This window comes from Arachis ipaensis, chromosome B08, assembly GCF_000816755.2.
Source record: "Arachis ipaensis cultivar K30076 chromosome B08, Araip1.1, whole genome shotgun sequence".
NCBI lineage: Eukaryota > Viridiplantae > Streptophyta > Magnoliopsida > Fabales > Fabaceae > Arachis > Arachis ipaensis.
The window spans coordinates 101,872,189-101,889,938 of NC_029792.2; positions in this window are offsets into that span (position 1 = coordinate 101,872,189).

Here is a 17,750-nt window from a genome sequence, read left to right on the forward strand (position 1 = left end):
TTAAATAGAAAAAGAAGAGTTTTTAATTACAGTTCATTTTTTTAGATATTGGAAAAGATTTGGAGTAATGCTTTAATATTGGAAATGACGGTGTTTTGCAAAATTCTGGCGGCAATAGAATTTACAGAGAGAGAATTGGCAGAGGGTGGATTCTGGGCGGCAACAGGTTTTTCTAGCTGTTAATTCTTTGGTTGCAAAAGGGGCATTAATATTGCCGAAGGGTTAAGAAAAGGTGCTAAGATAGTGGAAGACCGAAAAGAGAAGAATCCAGTTGCCAGTATTATACTACTATCTAATGGACAAGATAATTACACCGTCAATAGCCCTGGAACTAACCAACCTGAACCAAATTACCAGTTGCTTTTGCCTACTTCTCTCAGCGGTCGTGATACTTTGGGATTTTAGAATGCTTTTGGATTTGGCACAGACCATGATGCTTTATGTAACACTCCAATTATCCTAAATCTTACCTCTAGTCGTAAAGCAAAGGTTAATCAGAGGTTACGACAGTCCTAAAGTTTATACATATTTATATATAGAAAGAAATAATATATTCTAGGAGCTTGATGAAGGACTAAGCTCAAAGACAGATTTACAAAAGCGCGAAACGTTCATACGTAGCTAACGCATAAGATACAAGGTATAAGTATAAGAGAATAAAATATATATATAAATATAAGAATATAATAATCATAGAGAACTAGTCGCAACTTGCGAAGTTTAAGCCGACTAGTTACAAATAGAAAGATACAGAGCTTTAGAATTAAAACAGCTTATACAACCTATCTCTCAAATAAGCCTCTAAAGCCATACAGATAAATATACAAAAGGTGAGAGAATACTATGACGAAAGTAAAACAGAAATAAACAAGGAACGAACCATACTCCGCTCTGTCACCATATCCGTAATCTCACCGAAGTAGATTACGACCTGCATCTGAAAAACAACAACAAAGTATGGAATGAGAACCAGAGGTTCTCAGTTTGGTAGCAGTGCCCAATGATGTAAGATGTAAGGCTCCGGGACGCCGAAGGCAATCCTAGAACTTCACATCACATACAGATATTCAAGCTTAACGAAATAAAATAAATACATAAGAAACTTAAACCATAAACCGGGTTATCTAAACTTAGGGGAATTCTAACTAATACTAATCATACCGCTGTATCCCACAGGTTTCGCCAACCTAACCTCTATGCAATTCCATCGCCACCACCTACCTAACCTCCTCAGCACCAGACAAACACAAGATAAATGCAAGCAAGTAAAACACAGATAGTATTCATTTACAGCAAGTAACTCAAGAAGCAAGTAGACATGTTATACAGTTAGGCAAACTCAAGTAATCAAAGCAAACAAGCATATAGAAGATGCATATGATGAATGTCTATCCTATTAGCTCATGATATCACTTGTCGGTCCGTAAATTCCAACCCGACACATCCTCCCGGATATAGCCTTTTTTGCCACGCTAGGGATATAGTGCCCTGCACACTCATGTAGTAGGAAGTCTACTACGCAAGGAATATAGGCCCCGCACACTTTCTGCAGCAGAGAAGGAACCAACCACAACAAATCATGCAGCAGAACAATCTGCCACGCCGGGGATATAGGCCCCGCATACTCTCAACATTCAACAAGTCATGCGACAGAAACATCTGCCACGCCGGAGATATAGGCTCCGCACACTCTCAACAACAACTAGTCATGCAGCAGAACAATCTGCTACGCCGGAGATATAGGCTCCGCACACTCTCATATAATCCAATCATTTTCTCATCATCAAATCATCACCAGACATTACCATTCCTCATCTCAAATCACTTTCAGTTATCAATTCTCAATATTCATCAAGATCATCATTTCTCTTCGAGTTCTCAACTCATCTCAGCCATCCTCAATTCATATTTTCCATTCCAACTAAATAGTTCATCAGTTTTTCCCAATTCCAATACCATCCTCCTTTCTCCTCTACCATACCCATCCTCAGTACACCAGAAACCTAAGCCTCCGTTCTCTAACTTTTCAAAATAATACTAAGTAAATTACCTAGGACCTTTTCCATGTTCTAAGACCCGAAATTAAGCCCAAAGTCTTAAAATTGTGTCACAGAAGCTTACAAGTCTAATTCTCCGTCTCTAGACTCAAAACGGAAGTATCCTATAGATTCAAACCCAGTTGAAATAGTTTAGTTGAATACAATAAAAAAAAACCATTTCTCTTGCAAAAACTGATTTTAAGTTTGAAATCTCTGCACCAAGATAGCAAGCTACCATGTTCTTAGAAAATCCACCAAAAATCATATTTTCATTTGATGTATCTGAAATTTTCCAGAAATAAACTAGACTCATAGAGCTTTAAATCAGTCAAAGTCTCATAGAAAAATCATTTTTTCTGGAGAGAGTTATACTGATTACAAGTTTACTTTCAAAAACTAGTTTTGCTGTCAAAATAGCTAAGAGCTCTATTTTTAAAACGAGCACAACTCCTTTCACAAAATTTATAATAGTCTGAAATTTTGACACAAATAAGAAAATAGTCCAAGTCTCAATGTCCTTTTGGTGCCACTCAAAATTATGGTCAGGATTGGGAGATATAGGCTTGGAAAGTTGCTGGTTTGATTATGTAGCAGCAGAAAATCAGTTTTAAAGTAACAAACTTCAAAAGTTTATATCTCCTAATCCGACCGTTAAACTTTAACCAAAATTTCCAGGATTTTTCTACACATCACAAAAATTCGAGAAAAATTAATCCCATTCAATTGTGATTGTTAGATCATTCCCAAAAAGTGTCTGAAGCTGCTTCCAGAAAATAGATTATGCAGAATTTTGCCAAATCTCAACTTTCAAAATATTTCAACCAAAAATCAGATCGAAACCATACCAACTCCAATTTACCTCATAACTCACTCTTTGTGTCACAATCTACCATTCATACCAAATTTTTTATTCACCCTTCAATATCCTCAACCTCAAATATCAAATATATAACACTAAAATCATTCCTCCACCAACCACATTCATCAATTTCCATTATCAAATACATAACAATACATTCATTTTTTTTTTAATCAACACATTAATCAAATTCCATTCCACCATTTCCAACAATCATCATAATCAATTTCAATCTCAATCCTCAATATCATACTATCAACATCAACATTTCAATTCATCAACAACCCAAATTATCAAATCATCATACAACAATTCTAACAACCAATTTAATTCAATCCTATCCTATGGGTCACTAGCCTAAGTGTCCATAAACATTACATATTACATAAAGGAAATCGAAACCATACATTGGCCGATTCCCACTATGCTCCGACACCAAACTTGATTCCAATCAAGCTTCTACCAAGCTTCAAACCATCAAAGCCAAACCAAAAGCCACTACCAACTCCAAAAACAAGCTTCATACATACAACATAACCACACATCAACAACTAAATCTCATACTATATCACACCACAAGGATAAAGAGGTTCCTTACCTTATCCAACGAGAGTATGGATAAAATCCAATAATTACCCGTTACTAGAGATCACCTAAACAAGCAAAACCACAAAATCTACTCAAAACCCATAACCTCAAAAACGCAGAAATCTAGGGCAAAAAACTGGGACTTGAGCTTCGAGTTCTTACCAGGTTTTCTTAGATAGAAACATAAATCTCAACGAGAGCTTCGCGTGGCTGCAAACGGCTCGTCAATCGGAGCTCCGTAGCTCAAGTTATGGCTCCCGAAAGGTGGAGATGAATAGTAACCACTCCCCTCTTCTCCTCTCATCTCAAAACCGCGGCTCTCTCTCATTTGGGGGAAGAAATGAGCTTATATATGTTGGGCCTTGGGCCCGGTTTAGCCCCGGTCCAACCCGTTAGCGTTTTTAACTCGTTTGGCCCACTTTAGGCCAAAACCTTTTAAGATTAGTGTCTGGTTTTCAATTTTAAATTCTTTTTGTCCTTTCAAAAAAATAAATCAATCTTAAAAATATTATTTTCCAAAATATGTGGTACTGGACAGACTAAAGCCGGTACTGCCAGCTTAAGCGCCAGTATGTATTTTTACAAAAATTTTTTGAAAGAAAAATATTTTCTAACTCAGAATAATTCACTGAAATCAAATTTCACATTTTTTTTAAATTAAAACTTCTAAATTTTGAATCTATTCCGGGCACTAAAAATTATTTTATTAAAACGATTTTACGTAAAAAACCCGGTTCTTACATCCTCCCCTCCTTAAAAAGATTTTCTCCCTCGAAAATCAAATCACGTGATATATCCTACTCGAAGCGCCCTACTGTGTCGATGTCCCCTCTCGCCTTCCGCTGCGTCACTCTGATTATCGTCATTAAGAATCCAGAATTTATCCTTTAAGACAAAAACCGATTTTTGTAATACTTTTCAAAACCTTTAAAACAAGTTCAATATGAACTAGTTCATTGTTAAAACTTTCTCAAAAGAGTCAAAAATCATTTATTTGTAAATCAATCACTTTAAAGCATGATTCTTCTAAATTCATTAAAATCCTTAAATCAGAACCTTTCAAATTAAACCCTTTCTGATAAGTTAAATTACAAGCCAAAATCACAAGTTGATAAAATCATAGAACTCACTTTTATTTTTAAACGATATCATTCAAACCAAGAATTTCGACTTTCTTTCAAAACCAAATCATTTAAACCAACAGTTTCAAACCAAATTTTCAAAATCATTTTAAGCTTTAGAACTTTTTCAACAAGAATTCTAAACCATACCGTTTAGAAATTGAAAACCTTAAGTAAAAACTGCAAAAGAAACAGTTGGCACTTCTCTTGCCACCAGTGTTGAGCCTCACCCATCAACTGATACGCTGCAACTCCGCGAATCGGTTTTCCGGGACATGTTGAGCTCATAACGCATAGGCTAGGTTAGTCTTCCTCACTACCTCTCCGCTAACGTGATCGACCTCTTCCGTGAGTTGCCTATTCAGGCTTCCTTTCCACACCAAAAAATCGATATCAAGGTGATCAATCTCAATATCAAAAGTCTAGTGCTTCAATTATCCAAAAAGGCACTCACAAACAAGCATGCTATGAGATATCAAGTAGATAACCTAAATAGCATGAAAGAAAAAATGGCTCAGATTATGCAACGAAGCACAATCGGTCCATCCCTCAGGCTCACAAGGACGAACCGCGGATGAACCACTCTGATACCACTAAATGTAACACCTCAATTACCCTAAGCCTTACCTCTAGCCGTAAAGCAAAGGTTAATCAGAGGTTACAACAGTCCTAAGGCTTATACATATTTATATATAGAAAGAAATAATATATTCTAGGAGCCTGATGAAGGATTAAGCTCAAAGACAGATTTACAAAAGCGCAAAACGTTCACACGAAGCTAACGCATAAGATACAAGGTATAAGTATAAGAGAATAAAATATATATAAATATAAGAATATAATAATCATAGAGAACTAGCCGCAGCTTGCGGAGTTTAAGCCGACTAGTTACAAATAGAAAGATACAGAGCTTTAGAATTAAAACAGCTTATACAACCTATCTCTCAAATAGGCCTCTAAGGCCATAAAGATAAATATACAAAAGGTGAGAGAATACTATGACGAAAGTAAAACAGAAATAAACAAGGAACGAACCATACTCCGCTCTGTCACCATATCCGCAATCTCACCAAGTAGATTACGACCTGCATCTGAAAAACAACAACAAAGTATGGAATGAGAACCGGAGGTTCTCAGTTTGGTAGCAGTGCCCAATGATGTAAGATGTAAAGCTCCGGGACGCCGAAGGCAATCCTATAACTTCACATCACATACGGATATTCAAGCTTAACGAAATAAAATAAATACATAAGAAACTTAAACCATAAACCAGGTTATCTAAACTTAGGGGAATTCTAACTAATACTAATCACATTGCTGTATCCCACAGCCTTCGCCAACCTAACCTCCGTGCGATCCCATCACCACCACCTACCTAACCTCCTCAGCACTAGACAATCACAAGATAAATGCAAGCAAGTAAAACACAGATAGTATTCATTTACAGCAAGTAATTCAAGAAGCAAGTAGGCATGTTATATAGTGAGGCAAACTCAAGTAATCAAAGCAAACAAGCATATAGAAGATGCATATGATGAATGTCTATCCTATTAGCTCGTAATATCACTTGTCTATCCGTAAATGCCAACCCGAGACATCCTCCTGGATGTAGCCTTTTCTGCCACGCCAGGAATATAGTACCCTGCACACTCATGTAGTAGGGAGTCTACTACGCCAGGGATATAGGCCCTACACACTTCCTGCAGCAGAGAAGGAACCAACCACAACAAATCATGCAACAGAACAATCTACCATGCTGGGGATATAGGCCCCGCATACTTTCAACATTCGATAAGTCATGCGACAGAAACATCTGCCACACCGGAGATATAGGCTCTGCACACTCTCAACAACAACTAGTCATGCAGCAGAACAATCTGCTACGCCGGAGATATAGGCTCTGCACACTCTCATATAATCCAATCTTTTTCTCATCATCAAATCATCACCAGAAATTACCATTCCTCATCTCAAATCACTTTCAGTTATCAATTCTCAATATTCATCAAGATCATCATTTCTCTTCGAGTCCTTGATGATTAGGATTTGCACCAGTTTGGAATTTCGCAAAACAAGAATAAGCGGTTCGTTGCAAGTATAGCCCAAACCGGAAATTCAATCCCAAACATCAAAGTTTAATTCAATTCAAATATAAACCGAGTGTAATGAAACCTCAGGTCGTTCTCCCTAGGACGCAATTGAGAGTGTTACTCTTTCGGTTGTGAAGGCAAAAAGGGGTTTTGCAATCAAAGAACTAAAGATTAAAAGAACTAAGTAATAAAAGAACTAAGGAATGATCAAAATTGTAATTCATGCAAGTAAAGAAAAGATGAGATCAAAACTAGTGAAAATGCTATAAATGCATAAAGAGCCTTGACTTGGGAATGAGAGTCTAAGAATTCTATCATTGCCATAACCACAACTATGATAATTATGATGAGTCGATCTTGCTTAGTTAACCCTAACCATCGATGAGTAAGTCAAGCAAGCATAATTTGTAACACCCTAACTACCAAAGCTCACACTTCCGGCTGCGCGACTCTGATAGCTCGGACATTACGACGACACTTATACTATTTAATACTAAAATATGAGCCTGTTTAAAACTTTAAACCGCAATACCGCTCCCATATATATATATACAAGCATTAGACAATACAATTCCTATCCTTCTTACAAAATATCTCAAGATAAAGGCGAGGGTACAATAAACCATAATCTAAAGCAATACAGAGCATCACAACAACAACTAAATAAACTCTTTGTAACTTCTGCGCCCATATCCTGAAAGGGGAAAAATGTAGAGGGGGTGAGAACATCATCCTCGAAAGGGTTCTCAGTGGAGGGTTTTTGGGAATTACTGTAATAGGATACGTGAAGATAAACCGTACCAGTGATTAATAATCGTCTTATGTCTCCTTTTCAAAAACAACGGTTTACAGTAAAAGTAAAGTCTGAAAATCTTTTCTGAAAGAAGAACCGTTCAATTCTCAAAAACTCAAAAGCCTTTCAAAAAGGTTTATCTAAGCTAAACCAAAATAGCCTTTCATATTTTTTCAAACCAGAACACAACCAAAACAAACCATCGGTCCACCTCATTTCAACCACGGCCCTAGGCCCAAACAATCCAACCATCAACCAATCACCACAATCCAACAGAGTCCCAATAGCAAACACAAATAGGAAGATGCAAGCACAAACAAACAGTCATTGCAAGTAGAACAATTAGAAATTAATCACATAGGCAAACCGAGTACAATATGCACACCCAAACAATGTCACATAGATGCAAATGATGCATGCCTGTCCCTAGTGGCTGATGATATCATCCGTCGGTTACCAAGCCAAACCGACGTGTCCGGTAGCTAACCCGGGCACAGTCTCTCTGTTGCGCATTAATATCATTAGAGGGAATATGTGCCCTGTCACCATTAGAGGGTATCTGCGCCCTGTCGCCATTAGAGGGTATCGGTGCCCTGTCACCCTTACAACCAGAGAGAAAACACAAGCATATTCACATTCAACATTCATCTCAGCCATCCAGCTCACGGTTCAATCCAGAATCAACCAATTTATCAATAAATACAGCCCTTCGGCTTAAACTCATAATTCATAATCAGCCATACGGCCCACAATTCATTCGGCAATCAGCCATAGTTCAATAGCTTACACAGCCTTTCCGGCTCATAACAAAATAGCACTTCCACCATTCAACATTATCAAATTCATCAATCGGCATTTAAGCCATAAATCACTTTTCTCAATTCATTTCACTTGAAATAGAGTTTCAACTCTTTTTAGCCTTGACTTTGAAGATGTCATGTTCAAATCATCTCAGGCTCATAAGCCAAATTTACTCAAAGCGAGTTTCCTTTTTAAAACAAAGCCACTCTCGACATTCTCTTTCCAAAACTTCCAAAACCATGGCAAGTTAAGGATTTATTTCAAAGCATTCAAAATCACCCATCCAACAATGGGATTTTATAACAAAAGTTTCCCGACAGAATTCCAAGTCTTTAGGGAAGGTCAACCTATATCGATTCCTTAAAATTCATTGAAACTCTTAAAATCATAGATTATCGGTTCAAGTAAATAAAACTGAATTTACTATAAAACCGGCCATTCAAAATCACAAGTTCCAACCCGGTCCAAAAATCAACTCATTTGAAACGGAACCGGTTCATTTGAATCAAATCACCTTCAAGTTTCTTTTTGGAACCCATTTTTCTAACTCTTCCAAATTGCCTCAAACTTAATTACCCAATCAAAGGTCTAAATTCCTTTAAAATCACTAAAAGACCCTTTTTATATTGAAATCAATATTAGAGCATCATTCTTTCCTTCAGTGATTCAAACGGAAAAAATAGTTCATTTCAAAATGGGCCGAACTCAACGCATAAAGTTCATTAAATAAATTAAGCTTGAAAACATAATTATTCTCTTAATAAATCACATAATACAATTTCTCAAATCCATCCCTTTTCAAATAACTTTTCAAACACGACTAGGATTTTGCAGAAATTTCGGCAGCACCTCCCCTAAAACTTGGACTTTTGCCACCCGGTTCGGGTCCCAACTAAACCGTTTCTCATTTCTTTTCAACATATCAAAACCAGAAATCAATTCAAAGCAAGCTAAATCCAACAGTCACCTCAGTGGCATATCTCAAGAAAACCATTTAAAAATCAACTCAATATCAACCGATTTAACTCATTTTCAAAGCTTTAAAGAAACGGTTCAGTAACAAATCATTTGTCCAAGATCAAGTCAATTAAAGTAAACCAGGCTAAATTCAAAAGTGCATTCGACTTTTCACATCATCAAATAATTGACTCAAATCAAATCAATCCTCAACGGATTAAACTCAGATTTCAAATCTTTAAAGAATCACTTCAAAACATTACATTTCACAAAGCCGCACAACCATTCAACCAAACCAACATCCATAATCACTCGAGTCAATCAAATAACACATAAGGCAGATACAATCACCAAATACACAATATCTCACAACAGTATCCATATGTAATAATTCCAATAATAAACTATAGTTTTCGGAAAGCGCCCCTACCTCAAAACGCAATTCCATAACCCAAACGCCTCACAGAGTCCTTTCCGCCTCAACCCGAACTGACGGCAACCAAAACTTCAGCTCCAAGCCACTTTCGCAACAGTCTCAACAACTCTAATCGCAACATACAACAACCGAAACTCAATTTTATAGCAATTAACGCCATAAACCTCAGCGTGAGATTACAGAACAGTAATGAAAGGGCTTTCAAATCGAGACGCTTACCGAACCGAAGAAGGAACGGCTGAACCGAAACAGCGGCAGTCTCCGAGCCGGTTCAGTGGCAACTCAGCAGCCACCTCAAGCGGCAGCGGCGACAAATTCCAATCACGACAACTGGAACAAACACGCAGTGACTATAATATCCTCGGAATTCAAAAAGGACAGAAACCACAATTAAAACCCTTACCGGCAAACTTTTCCAGCGACGGCAGCAGGATCTCAAGTGGCAGAAACTCATCCTGGAGCTCCGGCGGTGATTCTGGAAGCCACATAACCACTCCCGGTGGTCAGAAACACAGAGGCGCAGCTTACCCTTCTGACAGCGACACCTACGGCGGCCTGAACCCTTTTCCGGCGGCGGTGAGACCTCTAACAGCACCGGCGCGGCTCACTCTGCTCCATAGCACAACGGCGCCTGGCCCTTCCCCCACCGCGAGCTCTCTGCCTCTCGCTATCCTTCGTGGCGGCTCTGGTGGCCGTTCCTGACGGCGATGGCAGTAGGGGTGGCAGAACAAACCACCATCGCGCCTCATCCTCCCCGCAACCTCCTTCTCTCTCCTCGAAGCTCGACAGCGGCATCAATCCGAGGCGACGGCAATAGCACACGGCGGCGCAGCTCTGCGCGGTGGGTCGCGCTCCTCCTCGCGTGACAGAGGCGCAACTGCTGGCTCCAGGAACAGGACGAAGACGCAGTGACCCCGACGGCGACTGGGCGCAGCCCGCGGCTCCATGGGTGGCGGCGATGCCGTGAGCTCCCCTTCTTCTCTCCTCTGCCGCGTGGCTTCTTCCCCCTTGCTCGGTTCTGGTCCTCGTGATGGCGGTGAGCGGCGAGCAGCTCGGCTGTGACGGTGAGGCCCGCCGGCGCCAGCCCGCGCCTCTCTTCCTCCCCTGCTTCCCTCTGCGTTCCCTGTTTCCTCCTGGCCCTTTTCTCTCTTTTGTTTCTTCTGGTAGCAGCTGTTGCTGCTGTAGTGTTAGGTGCGTGTGTGTGTTGGGTTCAGGGGAACCGGGTAACCGGGTAGGGGAATCAAAATAATTAGAAATAATATAATTAAACCCTTTATTTTCCAAAGTAACAGTATTAATATTTAAAATATTAATTATTTAATCCGAATCATATAAAAACCCTTATTATTTCACAACTACCAACTATATGATTTAAATATAGAAAATAATCCAATAATTATAAAATTGGATAATAACCATAACTTATCTCAAATTCAATAAATCAAAACTTGCCTTAATCATCTTTAATAAAATGATTTCTGAAATTAAGGCTATAAATAACTATATGATTTGAGACTTGATCATAATAAGACTTTTCAAAAGTTTTGGGTATTACATAATTGACCTTAATCCATAAGTCCTAACCAACTTCCCAAACTAGTTGATAAAAGGCTAGCGTCAATGGAAACAAGGGTCAACTAACTACCCGAGAATTACCACTAAATGTCGGACATTATGACTCTAGTATCCTAGGGACTCAAATCCCAAGCCAAAGTGTGGAAGTCTACTCAAAACTTAAGGTTGGCATTTTCACAAACACCTTGTGTTCATAAAAGTAAAACATGGGAAATTGCAAGGAAAAATAACAAACTATAACCAACTATCAACAATACCAAACATAAACAAGCAATCAAACATAAAGGGAGCATGAAACATAAAATTCATTGATCAAAACTTCAAGAAATACAAAATTGCAAATATGAACAAAGTAACTTGAACCAAAGGAAATTGAAAATAAAGACAATGTAATTAAAGAGGAATTAAAGAGTACTTACAATTAAAGATGATCAAAATCCAAAATTAAGCTTGCTATAAAATGCTACATGAAAACTACATAAACCCTAGGAGAGCTCTCTACTCTACACTACTACTCCTAATCCTAATTACTATGCTAAGAAAATGAAAAATGTGGCCTTCTACTCTAATGCCTTCATATGTCTTCAATCCCCCTTCATATAACACTTCATTTCAATGTTGAGCCTTCAAAAATTGGGCCAAAAGGCCTCAGAAAACGCACAGCACGCGTTTCATTAATGAAATCACGTGCAGGGTCCTGTGCATACACACAGATGTGTGCGTACGCACACTTGGCTGAATGGGCTCCTGTGTGTACGCACAGGTACTTGTGCGCATGCACACATGCAAATTTCCTCTTGTGCGTACGCACGCACACTTGGATGAATCGGTCTTGTGCGTACGCACGCTTGCTTGTGTGTACGCACACCTTGCTTGTGCGTACGCACACCTTGCTGTGTGTGCTTTTCCTTCTTTTCTTCATGTTTTCTCCCTTGTACATGCTTTCTTCCACTTTTGGCTATCCATTCTTGCCTAATTGATCTGAAATCACTCAACAAATATGTCATGGCATTAAATGAAATAAAAGTGGAATTAAATTGCTCATTTCAAGTACAAAATTGCATGTTTTCACATATAGGATCAAATTGAGGACAAAACACAAAAGTATGCTATTTTCGTGCTTAAGTGTGAATTCATGTGCTAGAATCCATCCAATTTGAGTCAAAATACACCAACAAATATGGACTCATCAATTTCCCCACACTTAAATAATAACATGTTCTAATGCTAAACCAACAAGGAAAACAATCAAGAGGGATTCAACTTATTAAATGCAACTATGTATATGCATGCAAGTATATTATATACTATCTATGTATCCTATTGGTTTGATGAAAACAAATAATAAAATTCCACGCAAGAGTATAAACATATAGGGCCAAGCAAAGAATTAACTCAGTGCAAACAAAATCCATTGAATTGATCCAACTCATCGAAAAGATGCAACTTGCTAGAATGCATGATAAGAAGGGTGAAAACATAGAATTGAGTGATCGAACCCTCACTAGGTGTGTATATACACTCGAATCACTCGGTGTCCAAGGGTCAATTCATTCAAGTCTCCTCTAATAATGTTTTCAAGGATTTGCTTTTCATCTAACAATCAACAACAAGTGATGCATGAATGCACTTATCATGAGGACTTATTAGGGTTGTAATGGGGTTATGGTTAAGATGGGATAGATTTGGTCAAGTAGACTAAAATGATTGAATCCTTGTATTAGTTTAAGTATCCAACTCAACCTATATCAACCAAATCAAAATAAAATGAAATCCTAACCTTCCATCATTTTTTTTTCACAAACACTCATGTATGATTTATCATTCACATCACATATGCATTTCTTATTCATTTTCCTTCACTTAGGGGTAACTTTCATCCCCTTTTCAAGATGATGTTTTTTTTTTTTAAATAAAATGCATATGTTTTAGTAGTTCATACATGAATGTTCCCATTTTCCAAAAGTTTCAACGAATACCCAAAAACGCACATTTTCATTTACTACCAATGTTTCTCAACATTTTCCCCACACTTGAATGATATACACTCCTCAACCTAAGTTAACCAAGGATACAATCCAAGGTAAATCATGGTTTTCCGCTTAAGGTTGTGATGTGTTGATATTACAATCAATGGGGTCAATAAGGCTCAAAGAGGTTAACAATGGTAGATGCAAAGGGTAGGCCATATGGGTCAATGAGTTATGCAAAGATGGCCTCAATCATGCTAAATGCAATTCAAAACATCAATCATTGGACATAAAGAATCAAGCAAAACTGAGATTACAATCATAGAAGAGATATAACACTCGATGAACAAAAATTGTAGTTAAAATGTGTAACCACTCATTAAGGCTCAAATCACACAAGGTATTTTGTTCTTTACTCTTCTATGTTCCATAAAAAGCATTCAAGCAAGCTTGAAAACAATTTTCCGAATCAATTCAATGTAATGCCCTAAAATAAAATTCTTGAAAAATCCTTGTTGTTTTTTACCAAAATTATTTTCTATATGTATGTATGATGTGATGGATGCAATTTTCAAAAACTTTCCTAGTTTTTTTCCTAATTTTCAACATCGGAAAAAAATTAACATGAACAATTAGGACAAAATTGAACTAGGTGCTATACTATTCACATCATCCAATCACAACTTCTATCTATAAAATATATACTAAGAAAAGGATACAAAATGCAGCAACTATGGATGAACTAAGATGTATATATATATACTAGAAGAAAGTGCAATGCAACAATCAAAAACACTCCAAATATCTACAAGAAACATAATAAAAAGGAAACAAAAACAAAGTGCGAAGTGTTCGGAAAAGAAAGTTTACTCCCCAAAATGACGAATCCTCCCCCACACTTAAGTGTTGTACGGTCCTCCGTGCACAAACACAATCCAGGGAGAATGTCTCTCAAGAGCTTCCTCCACCTTTGGTTGGCGGATGTGGGGGCTTGGGTTGTGTGGAGATTGCCAAGTCTAATGCATTCTCGGCATCTTTGTCCACGGTGTCTTCCTCCTCTCCCGACTCTTTGCCTTCATGTTTCATCCTCGAAAAAAATGAATAAAGTAAAATTAGAACTCATAGGCAAGTAGCATAAGAAGGTAAAGGAGAGAGCAATTCAAGCATCTTTGTGGTATGATAAAAAGTTGAGCCGTGTGCGTATTCCCATTATACGCACGGTTAGAATACACAAAATGGCCGGTTAAAATGGCATTTACACAATCAAAAAGTAAGTATGGGTTCCTCAATTAAATGGCCTAAGATGCAAGTAATGGATGAGCAACATTTAAGCACATGCAAACTTAGGCAACTACAACAAAAGTAAATTGAATGTAGGAATTATTGGATATTGAAGTTGTGCAAGTAAAAGAGAAAAATTGATATAAAATAGCACAACAAACAATAACCAATGCAATGATGAAGAGAAACTACCTATTCATCCTTAAGAATAAGGCAATAATCACATGGGAAGGTGCTTGCTACAAAAAGTGACAAGCTTGATAGAATCAAGTCAAATTAACTCAAACAAATGCAAAGCATTAACAAGGAGCAAATACCTTGTGATGTGATTATATTGACTTAAAAAAATATGATGAACAAGCAATTCCATTCAATCCACTAAATTCAATATGTACTTGTTATAAATTGTACCAAATAAGAGACAAAAAGTTAATTTCTAAATCAACTTGGTGCTATTAACTCAAGACAATGATCAAGTACATGATTGAAATTCCAATCCAAAACAACATTATACTCATTTAAAAGTGCACAATTCTTAACTAGAATGCCAAACAAGGATATAGTCTAATACATATGGTCATGACAACATATGAATTAAACAAAAAGTTCATTTAGGCAATATGTCAAACACATAGGGTGCAGTGCACATATTCAGGCCAAAAATTTAAACATCAACAACCCATAAGTTAAAATTGAACACTTGCAAAGCAACAAACAAACAATTAAGTAAACTTAAAGCTAAATAACCAAGTTAAATCAAGAAAATAGAAATTAAGCAAGCAAGTGACTAAACATAGCAAAGAAGATTAAAACAAGAAAATTGAAAAGATGAAGAATAGGAAAGAAAGGGATAGGTAACAGTGGCACTTGTGTTAGCCACTGCGAGGTTCATGGCGATGGAGTTTCGCCGGAGAAGAGAAGATAGCGAGAAGAAAAAGAAAGAAGGAAGAAGAAATAAAAGAAAGAAGAAGAAAAGAGAAAGAATAGAGAGACGGCGGTGGTGGTTCCAGCGGTGGTTGGACGGCGACAGTGGTGGTCGCCGGAAGAAGAGTTGGGTTGGGTTGAGGGAGGGGGGTGGAAGCAGAAAGAAGGAAATAAGAGAGGGGTGAGGAGTGGCGCAACAGGGCACCCTTCCTCATCATTGCCAAGACCGCGACCCGTGCGTACGCACACCAGCAAAAATGGGAGGCGTTCATATGCACAGGATGTGCGAGCGCTGCGAACAGAGCGTGCTACAATGGGTGTGCGTACGCACACTACTGTGCGCCCGCACAGGTGGGAAAAAACAGGGGAAGTGTGCGTACGCACGAGGCTGTGCGCACGCACAGAACTCAGTTTCTGCAACATTTTTAAGGCCCTTAAGGCACCAACCATGATATCAATCAAAGGATTTCAACCCCAAAACACATCATTCATCAAAAACACATGATCAAACATAAAATGCAACTAACTTAAACCTAGAATGCAATCAAATTATGCTAATCCAAGAGACAAAATTCAATAAACAAAACTAAAAAGAAAGAAGTGTTGAAAGAATATTACCATGGTGGGGTATCTCCCACCTAGCACTTTGGTTTAAGTCCTGAAGTTGGACTTTTGGGTGAAGCTTGTGTCATGGTGGTTTATGCTTCCACTCATCCTTGAGTTGCCAACCATGCTTGCTTTTCAAAAATCCTCCGAGATCCCACACAAAGTACATCAAGCTCTCAAGCAACCTCAAGTAAACGATTGGGATCCAAAATTGTTGGTTGTAGAGTTGTATGCCCGGATCCCACACTTTGGTTTTTCTATCATCCTCTTGTTGACTTTCACTTGTACCCTTGGATGAATAACCTCTCCAAGAACCTTTTGAGCACCCAATTGAATCTTGGATTCCTTTAAATTGGACCTTACACCATTTATATTTTGAATTCCATTGGCAACCAACACCCATTCCTTCACCATTTAACACTCCAAGAAGCACCTTAAGTTGGTGGTCCGTTTCCAAGAGAGCATATTGGTATGGGCCTATGAAACTTATGGAGGAAATAATTACCCATTCAAATTGTCCTTGGGTTGGAGTCACTCTTGTAAACTCTTGCATGTATGCCTCCACTTTTTGGATGATCACCTCTTCCTCACCACTCTTTTCTAGCTCTTTCCTTTCTATCTCAAGCTCAAAAGTGAGAGGCTCTTCAAGATCATTGAGGGCGTCGACCAAGATGGACAAAAAATCATTGATGATGCAATCCACTTCTTGATCAAACTCCCGCAATTCTCCATTTACCTCTTCTGGTTCACTAGTTCTACCTTCCTCCTCTTGTGACTTAAGCTTTGGCTCCTCTTCCTTTTCTTGAGGCTCCATGTTATCCTCCTCTCTACACTCCTTCGTTGATCCTCCACCTTCTTCAAGGGGGATGTCTTGAGTGGTTGAGTGTAGTGTGGCCAAGCGGTTGACCGCTTCGGCTATGGTAGTAATGAGAGTGTTACTCTTTCGGTTGTGAAGGCAAATAGGGGTTTTACAATCAAAGAACTAAAGATTAAAAGAACTAAGCAATAAAAGAACTAAGGAATGATCAAAATTGTAATTCATGCAAGTAAAGAAAAGATGAGATCAAAACTAGTGAAAATGCTATAAATGCATAAAGAGCCTTGACTTGGGAATGAGAGTCTAAGAATCCTATCATTGCCACAACCACAACTATGATAATTATGATGAGTCGATCTCGCTTAGTTAATTCCAACCATCGAGGAGTAAGTCAAGCAAGCATAATTGACCTTAATCCATAAGTCATAACCAACTTACCAAACTAGTTGATAAAAGGCTAGCGTCAATGGAAACAAGGGTCAACTAACTACCCGAGAATTGCCACTAAATATCGGACATTATGACTCTAGTATCCTAGGAACTCAAATTCCAAGCCAAGGTGTGGAAGTCTACTCAAAACTTAAGGTTGGCATTTTCACAAATACCTTGTGTGCATAAAAGTAAAACACGGAAAATTGCAAGGAAAAATATCAAACTATAACCAACTATCAACAATACCAAACATAAACAAGCAATCAAACATAAAGGGAGCATGAAACATAAAATTCATTGATCAAAACTTCAAGAAACACAAAATTGCAAATATGAACAAAGTAACTTGAACCAAAGGAAATTGAAAATAAAGACAATGTAATTAAAGAGGAATTAAAGAGTACTTACAATTAAAGATGATCAAAATCTAAAATTAAGCTTGCTATAAAATACTACATGAA